Source organism: Coenobita brevimanus, chromosome 8 (genome assembly GCF_032717465.1).
Source record: "Coenobita brevimanus isolate Jiangsu-jjx chromosome 8, ASM3271746v2, whole genome shotgun sequence".
Classification (NCBI taxonomy): domain Eukaryota; kingdom Metazoa; phylum Arthropoda; class Malacostraca; order Decapoda; family Coenobitidae; genus Coenobita; species Coenobita brevimanus.
Genome location: NC_136961.1, coordinates 10,447,750 through 10,460,852, shown reverse-complemented (window position 1 = coordinate 10,460,852; position 13,103 = coordinate 10,447,750).

Here is a 13,103-nt window from a genome sequence, read left to right as displayed (position 1 = left end):
ATATATATATATAAAATTGGCGTGATCGATAATGAAAACATTCAACACGGAGGGAAGGGACGGAGGAAGATTTCGACTGTGAGAAAGTACAAATATTGCTGGCTATCAGCATTTGTCTTTTAGTTTTGCCTCCCTCAAAAAGTAAAAAATAAATAAATAAATAAACAAATCAGGATTAGGCAGTATATTGTGGGTAGGAGAGTCAGATAAGTACATGCGTGACAGACTAGGAAAGCACCCATTGGGTAGCCCCCGACAGAATGAAATAAAGATGTACGTATAAGATGGGAAAAGGGCATAATTCGCATTCCATGCGAGGTGATTCACAGTACTCAGTAGTCACGTGCTGGTAAAAGCAGCGGAGGAGGTGGGGACTGACTGGACTGACTGGACTGAGCTGATCCTGAAACCTTGCTTTTTTTTAATGTGCTGGACAACAGCTTATGTGAAGGTAAGGACGGCTATAAAAGGAGATCAGTTTAATCGTCATTTAAGCACTGGTCCTTTTAACTCACTCTTGCCAGTGGCTTCAAAGTGCGGAATTATGCTAAAAAGGTTCCAAGCATACTTCCCTCCGCCTGCCGGCATATAGTCGCAGGGTTCAGATGTCCGAACTTGGTGGTTCCTCTTTAACTTACCTTAACAATACGCTCAAGTCTGTGTCCTGTTAAGTACGATGGGCCTTAACGGGTTACTTAGGCTTCGAATTTGTTATTGTATTCATAGTTTGATATCATGATAAGCATTTTCCACGGGACTTAATACAACAGTATCACCATCGTTCACAGTATCATCGCACGAGGTTTCAGTCACCTGAATGAAAACGTGTGTGGCAGTCTTACTATAAATTCAATTTAACCACTTCACTTTGATGATGTATTCGTTACTTTATTCTTGCTGTCATCAGGCTGTCATTCCACATTTTTTTTTTTTTTATTAACTAACCCCATTATTTCTATGTGTTCCCGAAATAGAATAAAATCGTCTAGTGTTAGCAAGGATATAATCTGTGTCATCAGGTGGATGATGTTAAGTCTTAATCGTTAAAAGCATTATCCTGCATATGTAGTAAGGGACACTAAATCTAAGATGGATTTCCTGACTCTGTCACACAACTCCCTGGCCGTGTTAACCTCTCCGGTAGGATCATCTCATTTTCTTTACATTCATGATATCTCCAAATGATCTTAATCAGTTTTATAGAGACCTTTTGAACAGGAGGAGTTGTATACAGTTTTCATCAACCCCGTCACTACTGACGATGTTCTCTTAATATGGTAAAAAAAATGTCTGATAATAACAGGCATAAAAAAAAGAATGACATTATCTATCTGGCGTGGTTAATACTTGGCATTTCAGATGGCTTTTCTGAGTTGTTGTTTCCTTCCTGCTGCATGAACCATTCTCCTCTTCCATAATACTTGGCGCTGGTCTTAAGTTTTAACCTTTTCACTCACGAGACGTTTATTTTAATTCGTGCTGCCTGCAGACAGTTTTGTTTAACTTTAGGAATTACTTTGCGAACTGTTGAGGTTAAACACAGGCAGCATTGACTCCATCCCAAGTTATATAAAACCATCTGAATTTAGTAAAATCAACAGACCATTACATTCAAGAAGTCAAGTCTCTTATAACGAAAGTAGGAGCAACCATACTGCACTTGTCCATGGATTCTTACAAATGAATAACGCAGACATAAACATCAAATGGTCATCCTAGTGAGGCACAGATTTTATTCCTTGATATGATTTTGAAAATGAAGTCATCTCATGACATGGTTATAGCTCATGGGCCAAGAAACAGATTTCTGTTTTGTATACCCTTTTCCAACTACCGGTGCTCGCTAAGACTGATTTTCCAACGATAATCATCCTTCTATTTTTTTTTCTGTTTTTCCCATTTTACTCTAACTGAATCTATCCTAACCTAACCTTGCCTAGTAGATTAATCAAACTGACTAACAAACTCACCTAATCGGACACTAATTAACCAAACCAAACCTAAATTAGTCTTTTCCGGATAATAAAAATAAAGCAAAAACGGTACACAGCTCCCAGGGCCCCAGCACTCCTGATGGGGCAATATCGGTGTAGTTCAGTCATCAGTAAGTACACAGATGAAATGAAAATTATTATAAACTGCAGTCTAATACGGAGTTAATGACACTGGCGAAGTATACAGATCTGCATAACTGGTGAGTTTTGGTGACCTAAAATAGAAATTCACCGAAGGCTGTTTTAAACTACATGGAACTTTATTCTTGGCTAACACAGTGCTTGTAATGTGTGTGTGTGTGTGTGTGTGTGTGTGTGTGTGTGTGTGTGTGTGTGTGTGTTAATTATATGCCAAGGAAGGGTACAGTACAGTAATCCATGGACAGTTCTAAGACTGCAGCTCTGAGGTAAGCCTGAACAAGAGGATGAATACCATCAGAAGCTGCTTATTATATCACAGTGACCACTTTCCCCCTTCACCAGCAATGTGCTATTGAATGATTTTCATGGAAAACTATATTGCATATTTGACAACTGGAAACGGCATTTCCTTGTTGTCATTTGGACACCTCTCCCTCCGCAACTTTGTTGTGGCAGCATAAGTGTCGTCTTACTTTCCAACTTTTCACCCTTTCATTTATCCCACATTTTTGTCATAAGGTATATTCCCCATAACAAATATAACTAGTATAATTATCCCTGACACCACAAACTCCTTTTCTAAATTGGAGTCGTTTGATGTTTACAAATGGAATACTCTCCGCACGTAATCCTCACTCTTTTCTCATTTCCATTTGATTTAGCTACACGGACATAATTCCCTCACAGAACCGCCTTAACTCTCCCAGTGAAAAAGCACCCAAATTTTGTCGAAACTGGCACAGATTAAGACGGAGAAGCGACCATTCACTTTGCGTATCTTAAAATTGCTCAGAACTCAGATAGTTTACCCAGGAGAGGCCAGGCGTTTACTGAGATCCTGTGAATAACTACGATGCTAATTGGCCTGTGGTGATGTGTGTTGGTGCCGGTTCATTAGGCTGATCCTGTCTTTTGAACCCTGGGTCACTTGGGTGAAGGGTTGGAGGGACTAAGAATAATCTAAAGTTTTGTTAGTTATATAAACTTTTGCCATCATACATTTCCCCCTCCGAGTGCAAGTGGAATTTTCTCTTAAAAATTTGTGAGACACGGAATACTGACGACTGTCATCAGTATTCAGTGGATGAGGAGCAGGCTTGAAGGGAATGTGATCGAGAATGTAAAACCGAGTGAATAATAAAGAAAAAGAGGAAAGAAAAAAGAAAGAACCTGGATCCAACAAGAAATTATTGAGTATGTATCTTAATATATTTACTTTTACGCAAGTAGGTTAGGAATTCACGCACTACTTTCTAACGCTACAGGTAGTCGGGAGTTTGTGTATCGCGTGTGACGTTGCCAAGGACGTTAAGTAGTCTCCTACTCATAACAGATCTGCATGATATTTGCCTAACCTCGGGGCATCCTACGTCGTACGGTCCCTTAAGCTCTAAACGAGTATTACGGGACTGGCTGTTTTTACATTTACCACGTCACTCCATTGGCGGATATTTACCAGCCGCGATAGCGAAGCTGATATTGCTTTCAGTTTGTGTGTGTGTGTGTGTGTGTGTGTGTGTGTGTGTGTGTGTGTGTGTGTGTGTGTGTGTGTTATCTGGTAGCACAATAACTTATCAACCGCTGGAGATTTCATCACAAAATTTTACAGGTGTAGTAGGGATGAAAATATCCTACGTGCATTGTTTTCAATTTGGCTGTGTGTCTGTGTGTCTGTTAGCACGATAACTTCACAACCGCTCAAGATATCACAAAGTTTTACATGTGTGTAGTAGGGATGCAAATCCCCTACGAGTTCGAAAAGGGTGAAAGGAGGTCAAGGTCAAGGTCATATTTCGAGCCGTGCTAGATCTGTATCGGATCGCGGCTGGTGTGAGGCCTATAGTTCATTTTAGTTTTGCTACCTACAGACGACTCTGTTGAGCTTAATGGTAATCTGTTGTAGTGAAGGGGTTAATGAATGATATGTTAACAACTTAAGCTCAAAACTCCCTCCTGAGTAGAATATAAATCGACTGTATAGAGCAAGAATAATATTTCTAAGAATCGTCGTCGGATTCAAGATGTAAATCTAGTCGTAAACATTCTCTTCTCTCGTATATTTTTTAATCTTTTCACATTCCCTCCTTAGAACGTCTGATTCTTATGAAGGAGAATGGATCTGAACTTCGTCACTACCTACCCATTCCTAAAGTTCAAATGGCCTGAAGGAAACGACCACAGAGTAAAAACGCCAACTCCTCTCCAAAGGTTTAACCCCTTCGGAATATAATTTCCCTCCAAACCGACAAAAGTCACCCGGTGGTAAGAAGCATTGAACCTAAGCCCTTTAGTATAGGAAGGATCTCACTCAAGCTGAAGACAACACAACCGCCTGGAGAAAACAAATGTGTAATAGGAAGAACCATTATAGCAGTATTGGAATTAAATATCGTTATTCTCAAGTCTTTCTTTGCCCAATAACCTCAGCAATAGGACCACATCTTAATATTCGTTATCCCTGTTCTCTCAAGACACTTTTGTTTCATATTAAGGAAGCTTATCGCAAGGAAATTATTAGAAATAATCTCCGTCATCCTTCTCCACCGTCAGATCTTTTAAAATATATATTTAGCAGTAATGTGGTAGGGGAAAAATAAAGAGAAGTACGTTCCTGGGCTGAGATTGTTTCATTTAGCTTTGATGGATTCCCCTCCCCTTCTCTCTCTCTCTCTCTCTCTCTCACACACACACACACACACACACACACACACACACACACACACACACACACACACACACACACACAAATACACATTACGAGTGATGTCATATAGCAGTGACTAAACATTTTCGCCTTCGATACCCCCAGGATCAGCGTCAAGTCAGTCTGCTACCCCCTCTAATTATACTACTACTTTCAATTTCGTGTTAAAAAGAGACAAGATAATGACTGATAGTTCCCTCCAACCAGACAATTGACTGGCAAGGGCCGAACCACTGGACTAACTGGCAACTATTAGTAGTTATCAGAATAAACATGGTATAGAGGGACCGGGGATCGTGTTGAAAGGAGCCTGATTGATTACGTGCTCGTAGAGAGTCGATGATGGGAATGGTTGCGTATACAAGGGCCGTGAGAGGATGGTGTGGAGGTCTGTCACATCATATGACTGTGGTATGCAAGATCAAGCTGAGAGAACTGAGGTGGACCAGGAGAGAGAGAGAGAGAGGAGCAGTCAGGGAGAAAGAATGAAAGTCGAGATGCTGAGGAGCAAAGAAATGACATATGAATACAGGACCAAAGTAGGGGAGGAGTTTGAATCAGTGGATTGGAATGAGATGGACCCGGACAGCCTGTGGAATGCATATAGGGATTGATTAGTTAGGAATGCTAAAGCGGTGTGTGGTGTGGCAAGAGTAACAACAAAGAAAGGTACGGCATGGTGGGATGACCAGGTTAGGAAAGCAGTGGAGGAAAAGAGGAAGAAGTGGCTAAAGTGGTTACAGGAAAGGGGTTCAATTGAAATAAGAATTGAATATACTGAGAACAAGAAGCACGTAAAGAGACTAGTGAAGAGGAAAATGAAGGTAAATGATGATCTAGGAAGAAAAATGAATGCAAACTACTTTGAAAATAGGAAGTTATTCTGGACAGAGGTGCGGAAATGTAGAAGTGACTAGGGAAAGAAATGTGAAAGTGTGCAGGATCTAAGCGGTATATTATTAACCCATGGGGATGAAGTAAGGACCAGATGGAAAGAATGTTTTGAAAGCCTGATGAGTGGGAAAAGAGAGAGCAGAGCAGCTCTGCAGCTCTAAACATGATTGGTTTTGGGGGTGTGCAGAAAAGGACTGCAGTGTTAGGGAACGTGACACTCTCACAGGTGAAGAACGCCGGGAAGCGGATGAAAAATGGGAAAGCAGCTGGGGTTGATGGGTGTATGCGGAGATCATTAAGTGCTGTGGAGATAGCGGAATGAAGTGCTTGGTGAGTTATGTAAGAAGGCATGGATGAGTGAAACTGTGCCAGCAGAGTGAAAAGAATCTGTGATTGCACCCCTGTACAAAATTAATGTGGGCGAAGTGAGTGCAAGAATTATCAGGGCATAAGTTTATTGAGTATTGTAGGGAAGGTCTATGGAAGAATTATTATAGAAAAAGTGAGATATCAGAAGGCGTAGTGAGTGATGAACAGGGCGGCTTTGCTAGTGGCAGAGATTGTCTGGATCAAATATTAGTGAGACAGATAGTGGAGAGGGCTTGTGAGAAGGATTATAAGGTGTTCATGGCATTTATGGATCTAGAAAGTCGACAGAGAAGGATTGTGGAAAGCTCTGCGCATGTATGGTATAGACGGTAAGCTGCTAGATGCCGCAAGATTTTTTATGATGTTAGTGAGGCATATGTAAGGGTAAATGGGCATCTAAATGAATCTTTCTCGATCAACGTGGGCGTGTGACAAGATTGTGTGTTGTCCCCAGTGTTGTTCAATATATATATGAATGGGGTGATGAGAGAAGTAAAAACACGAGTACTGGAGAGAGGAATGGTGATGGATATGAATGGTGATGGATGGGACATCTCAAATTTGTTGTATCCTGACGATGTAGTGCTAATTGCAAATACCGTACAAAAGCTTGGCAGAGTAGTGTGGAGTTTTGTTGATGTCTGTGAGCGTCGTGCCTTGACAGTAAATGTAGAAAAGAGTAAAGTGATGGTAATCGTGAAAGGTGACTCCAAGTGTGATGTTAGAATGAATGGAGAGAGACTGAAATAGGTTAGAGAGTTCAAATACCTGGGTACAGTGATAGAAAAGAGAGAATAGTGAGCAAAAGAAATGGAAAGTAGAGTGACACAAAGAAGGAAGATAGCTGGTGCTATGAAGGCCTTGATACGAAACAAAGGCATAAGTGTTTCTGCTGAGCGTGGCTTTCATGAAGGAGTGTCAGTGCCAACTTGAACATTTGGACATGAGACTATGGTGTGGCATGAAAATGAAAAGTCAAGAGTGAGAGCAGTAGAGATGGGACTCTTGAGGAATGTATGTAGAGTACAGAGAGTGGATAAGACACGAAATAATGTGATTCATGAAAGATGCAGAGTGGGGAAGTCTGTGGACACCAGAATCGAAGAGAGTGTACTAAGATGGTATGGTCATGTGGAGAGATTGGATAACAATAGAGTGGTGAAAAGCGAATTTGAAGGAGGGAGGAGGCGAGGTAGGCCAAGGAGAAGGTGGAGGGATATTGTGGATGAGTTTGTGAGAAAGAGAGGAATGGAAATCGGTGAGGCTAGGGGAATGACAAAATATCGAGATGGCTGGTTGAATGTTGTGGGGGGGTGCATGCTCATGGATTTAGCACCTCTTTTTAACGTGACAGCGTTCGGATTGACTCTATCGGATACGTTTATGTAAAGCTGCAGAATGCGGTGAAAGTTTTTGGCGTATCAAATAGAACCAGGATTCCGGGGGCTTGAGTGATAAGTGAATGGAAGCGTGGCCCATTGGAGTGGGCAAACCTGAGCTATCTGGACGTTGCTACTCATCCTGCCCTAGGGTGGGAAAGGAGGTCCGGATGATGATGATGGTGATGATGAAAGATGGGCTAGAAAGAAGGCCCGACACTAGGGTCATTAGGAGACTTGGCCGTCACTCTCCATTATGCTGTAATTCACTACTGATATAACTGTACAATAAACTTCGTAACCCAAGAATGCTGTAACTCACCTCGTTGACACTACGTCTCACGACTTCATTTTGGCTTTGCTTGACGACCTACGCTCGACGTCCCTATCTCCCTACAAGTACCTACGACCACGCTATCGAGATTGGCGGCAGCGGTAAACTACGACAAACTACATCTTACGAGTTTATACAACACTCATCGATATAAGTATATACGTTCATCGATATATGCAGCAGACTACTCTCCTGAACCTCTACAACGGTAAACTACGATTTGTACCTCACTATGCTTACTAAGAGTGGTGGCGAGCTGTAAACAAAGCCGATTAACGTCTCAGTGAAAGCAATCTATGACTCCTCTACAAGCAACAATCAGCAATCAGACAAACAAGACTCGCTCCTAACCACCTCAACCGCAATTCCATGATCTACGAGAATCAGTAGCAGTGATAAACTACGTCTATGAACAACTCTACAAGCCTGCAAGTTAATCTCAGCAAGTAAAGAAAATCAATCACTATAGGTTAAGAAGAAGAACAAGCAACAACAAGGAAAAGTGAGAAAGGAGGAAATGCACCTGTACTGTGCTAACAGTGTTGACCCAGCATGGTGATGATTCAACACATCTGACCTTCATTCCTCCCTCCTCCTTGAACCTCCACCACCACCTCCACCTTCTCAACACTACTACCACCACCATTTTCTGCACCACAACTACCGGAGTGAGGCAGCTACTCAGCAGTGTGTCATTATTAGCTGAGTGGGAACAACGACACCGAGTGCTGACGCAGTCATACCAGGACACTGACCCACCCTACCAACGCTCTTCAGTCAACATCACTATCATCAGCAGCAGCAGCACCCCTGCCAGTATTCCCACCACAGTTAATATCAGTGAGTCGAACATTTACTCTACTAGTTTAATAGTATTACTTCATTTATATACAACCTTACGTATATACAGTGATAGACAATATCCTTACATCAACATATAATACATACATATGATACTCTAGTAAAACCAGAGAATCAAAATATAAGTGCACATATATCCTTCACATAACAGTGACATGGAAAATCAAGTAAAAATGTGTAACAAAAAAAGAGCTAGCAACTGTGTGCTGTACACAACCACACACTTTATACTTACAATCAGTACCTAAATATGAAACTTATCAAGTTGACTTCACAACCTCTGGAGGACTATAGTATCAAATGATGTGTGGTAGAAACGAAACTGAGTGAATAATGCACATAGTGTAAATATTACTTTTCTAATTTAATATAACAAAATATGGGTTACATATTATCTATCTATCTATCTATTGCCAGACGCCTCAATCCCGTTTGGGGTGGCCACAAACAAATCGCCTCCAAGTCGTCCTGTCCCCCGCCATTTCACTGCCCTGCTCCCAACTCACCCCCCCCCTCTCTCATATACCTCTCCACCTCATCCCTCCATCTCATCCTCGGCCTCCCCCTCCCTCTTCCACCCTCCACCTCACTCACATACACTCTCTTCGTCAGTCTTTCACCCTCCATCCTCTACACATGGCCAAACCACCTCAGTGTGTTCCTCATAACGCTTCCTATCACATCCACATCAACACCACAACGTTCCTTTATATCCTCATTCGTCAGCCTGTCTCTCCATGTGACTCCACAGGCTCCTCTTAAATAACTCATTTCCACTGCTCTCACTCTTGACTTGTGTCCTTCCAACAACGTCCAAGCTTCACTTCCGTACGTTAGAGTTGGTATCACAATACTGTCATGTAGTAACGTTTTCACTTCCATGCTCACTTCCCTGTTTCTTATCACTGCTTTCAAAGAACCAGCAACCTTTCTTCCCTGCTGTACCCTTTCACGCACTTCACCCTCCAAACCTCCATCCTTACTCATCACACTACCCAAGTACTTAAACGTACTCACATTTTCCAATTCCTCACCATCCAACCTCGCTGTACATTCACTGACTTCACCTCTCTCAAAGACCATCACTTTACTCTTCCCTACATTCACCTTTAGATTCCGTTTCTTACACACTCTCCCAAATTCATCCACCAAGCCTTGCGGCTCCCCTTCGTCTTCACTCATCAACACAGCATCATCTGCAAACAACAGAACAGGGAGTTTCCAAACACTATCCTCTCTCACCAGGGCCACTCCAACATCCACTACCCTACCTTGTACCTCATTTATTACCCCATCCATGTACAGATTGAACAACCATGGGGACATGATACATCCCTGTTTCAAACCAACTTTCAAAGAGAAAAATTCACTTAGTTCACCATCCACACGCATTGCAGCCTTCGCACCATCGTACATACTCTTCACAGCATTCAACAACTTCCCATCTACTCCATATATTCTTAACACTTTCCACAATCCTTGTCTATCCACCTTGTCATATGCTTTCTCCACATCCATGAAAGCTGCATACAACTTCTTTCCCACCTTGTCATATGCTTTCTCCACATCCATGAAAGCTGCATACAACTTCTTTCCCTTCTCTAGAAACTATTCCACTAAAGATCTAAGAATGAATATCTGATCTACACAACCTCTTCCCTTCCTAAAGCCTCCCTGTTCTTCTCCAACTAATTTCTCTATTCTTTCTCTAACTCTGTCAATAAGTATCCTACCATACACTTTTCCTATTATACTAAGAAGACAAATGCCCCTATGATTACCACACACTTCTTTTTCCCCTTTTCCTTTGTACAAGGGAATAATTATACCTGATTTCCAATCCTCCGGGACTCTACCTTCCTCCCAGGCCAATCTGCACATCCTCCACATCCATTCTACTACTATCTCTCCCCCATGCTTCAGCATTTCACCACACACTCCATCAATTCCTGGGGCTTTCCCCAATTTAACTTTCTTCATTGCTTCCACAACTTCTATCCTACTGATTTCTTCGTCTTCTCACCTCCCTCCTTCTCCCAGCCATTCCCCATGTTAAGATGTGTATTAAACTATTAGTAAACTCAAGTAAGTTACGGGTTATTATTATTTAGGTATTACAGGATTATTGAATATGAAATTTATTATTATTATTATCATTGTTTCTTAAGACTTTGGTAAAGAAATAAGTCATTATTGAGTGATATAAATTTAAGTTTAACCCATGTCTCTCTTAATATTTTTGTTTGTGTTGCCGCCTGCCCCCTGTTGGTATTCGTGTGTACTAGAAGCTTGCTGAATAAACGGTTGATGGAGGAAGACCACGTTTTTCCCTCTTCCCCGCACCTTGTACTTGTTATCCACCATTATGACGGACCTCAACTCAACAGGTTATGGGCCCAGGAATCGCCTACAGTACTCTTCGATGGTGATGAGGAAAAGTACGAGTTGTGGGAAGTTAAGTTTATGGGCCACCTAAGGTTACGGAAGCTCCACGATGTCCTGACGGCCACAACTCCAGACGCCGAGAAAAACGCCAGAGTGTACGCTGAATTAGTTCAACTCCTAGATGACACAAGCCTTTCTTTGGTAATGAGAGAAGCCAAGGATAATGGGAAGAAGGCGATGAAGATCCTTCGTGAGTATTACATGGGGACAAGCAAGCCTAGGATAATATCTTTGTACACTGAACTGACGTCACTGAAGATGGAAGGAAACGAGAGTGTGACTGACTACCTAATTAGGGCAGAGAAAGCAGCGACCTCCCTGAAGAATGCTAATGAGGTTATTAGTGACAGTTTACTTGTGGCAATGGTACTAAAAGGTCTACCCCCTAGTTATAAGACGTTTGCAACAGTTGTTACACAAAGGGATAAAGAGTGGACTTTTGTAGATTTCAAGGTGCAACTGAGAAGCTTTGAGGAATCAAAAAAAGCCTGTAGGCCACATAAGACAAGCGAAAATAATGATCATACTGTCATGAAAGCAAATTTTAGGGAGAGCACCAGTAACCTAAAATGTTTTGTGTGTGGAAGACCAGGTCATAAAGATTTCCGGTGTAATGAGAAGAAGAAGAAAGATAGTGAACCTAAATTTAGTAGAAAACCAAGACCTAACCGTTGGTGTGATATTTGTAGATCCCGAGGTGGATGGAAAGCTGATGACAGGGAGAGCTGGAGCTCCCGTTTCATCAGCCCTCAGGACTAGTTCCTGACCATCCCCCTTTGCTGAACTTTTTCAGTGTCTCAGTTACAAAGAGAGTAGGCCAGCATGCTCTCCAGTACAAATTTCTCTAACTATCTTCACCAAACTACATGCGCAGTACACACTACACTTCCTAGTCAAAAATCAACAAAAATGGCGTCTACTAATCAAGCCTCGGAGTCCCCAGGGGGGGGGACCATAAATGCCCCCGCCATCTGCCCCTCTCCCGGTGACGACTCGAGGTGCCTGGAACCACTGTCTGACTCTCTTCTTCTTCATTTCTGCAACATTCGCGGCCTTTCATCTAACTTTCGCTCTGTTGAGCACCACCTCTCCTCCTCTAAACCTCACCTTCTTTTTCTGACGGAGACTCAGCTGTCTGAGGCAACCGACAGCAAACCCTTTTCTGTATCCTCCTACTTTCTCTATACTCATTTCAAAGCCAAAGGTGGCTGTTGTGTATACATACGCAACGACTTATCTTGCTCTCGTGTTCCTGAACTTGATTCTTCTGAATTCTCCACACTCTGGCTTCGGCTTTCCTGTCATTCTCTGACTAAATATATCTGTGCTGTTTACTTATCCCCTAATTCTACTGACTATCAAAAATTCTTCGACTATCTTACTTCTACGATGGAACACATTCTGTCCATTTCTCCTTTCTCTGAATTCTCCATTCTTGGAGATTTCAATGTTCACCACCACCTTTGGCTCTCCTCTCCTTTCACGGATCCACCTGGTGAACAAGCCTATATCTTTTCTATCCTTAATGACCTAGAGCAACTTGTACAGCACCCTACCCGTATCCCTGACCGCCTTGGAGAGAGCTCCAACATACTTGACCTCTTCCTCACAACTAATCCTTCTGCTTACTCTGTTAATCTTTTCTCTCCGTTGGGCTCCTCCGATCACAACCTTATTACCTTAACCTGTCCTATCACTCCGGTACGGCCTGTGGACCCTCCAGGGAAACGTCGTCTGTGGCATTTTGGAGCCACGAACTGGGAGGCCCTCAGGCAGTACTTCTTTGATTTTCCCTGGAATGATTATTGCTTCCATGGCCGTGAGCCATCTGAGTGTGCCTTGCGCATTACGGAGGTTATTCTCTCGGGCATGGAAGCATACATTCCTTTCTCATATCCTTTGACTAACGCAAGAAAGCCTTGGTTTAATCACGCTTGTTCTAATGCTGTCCGCAACAAGGAGAAGGCCTACAAAAGGTACCG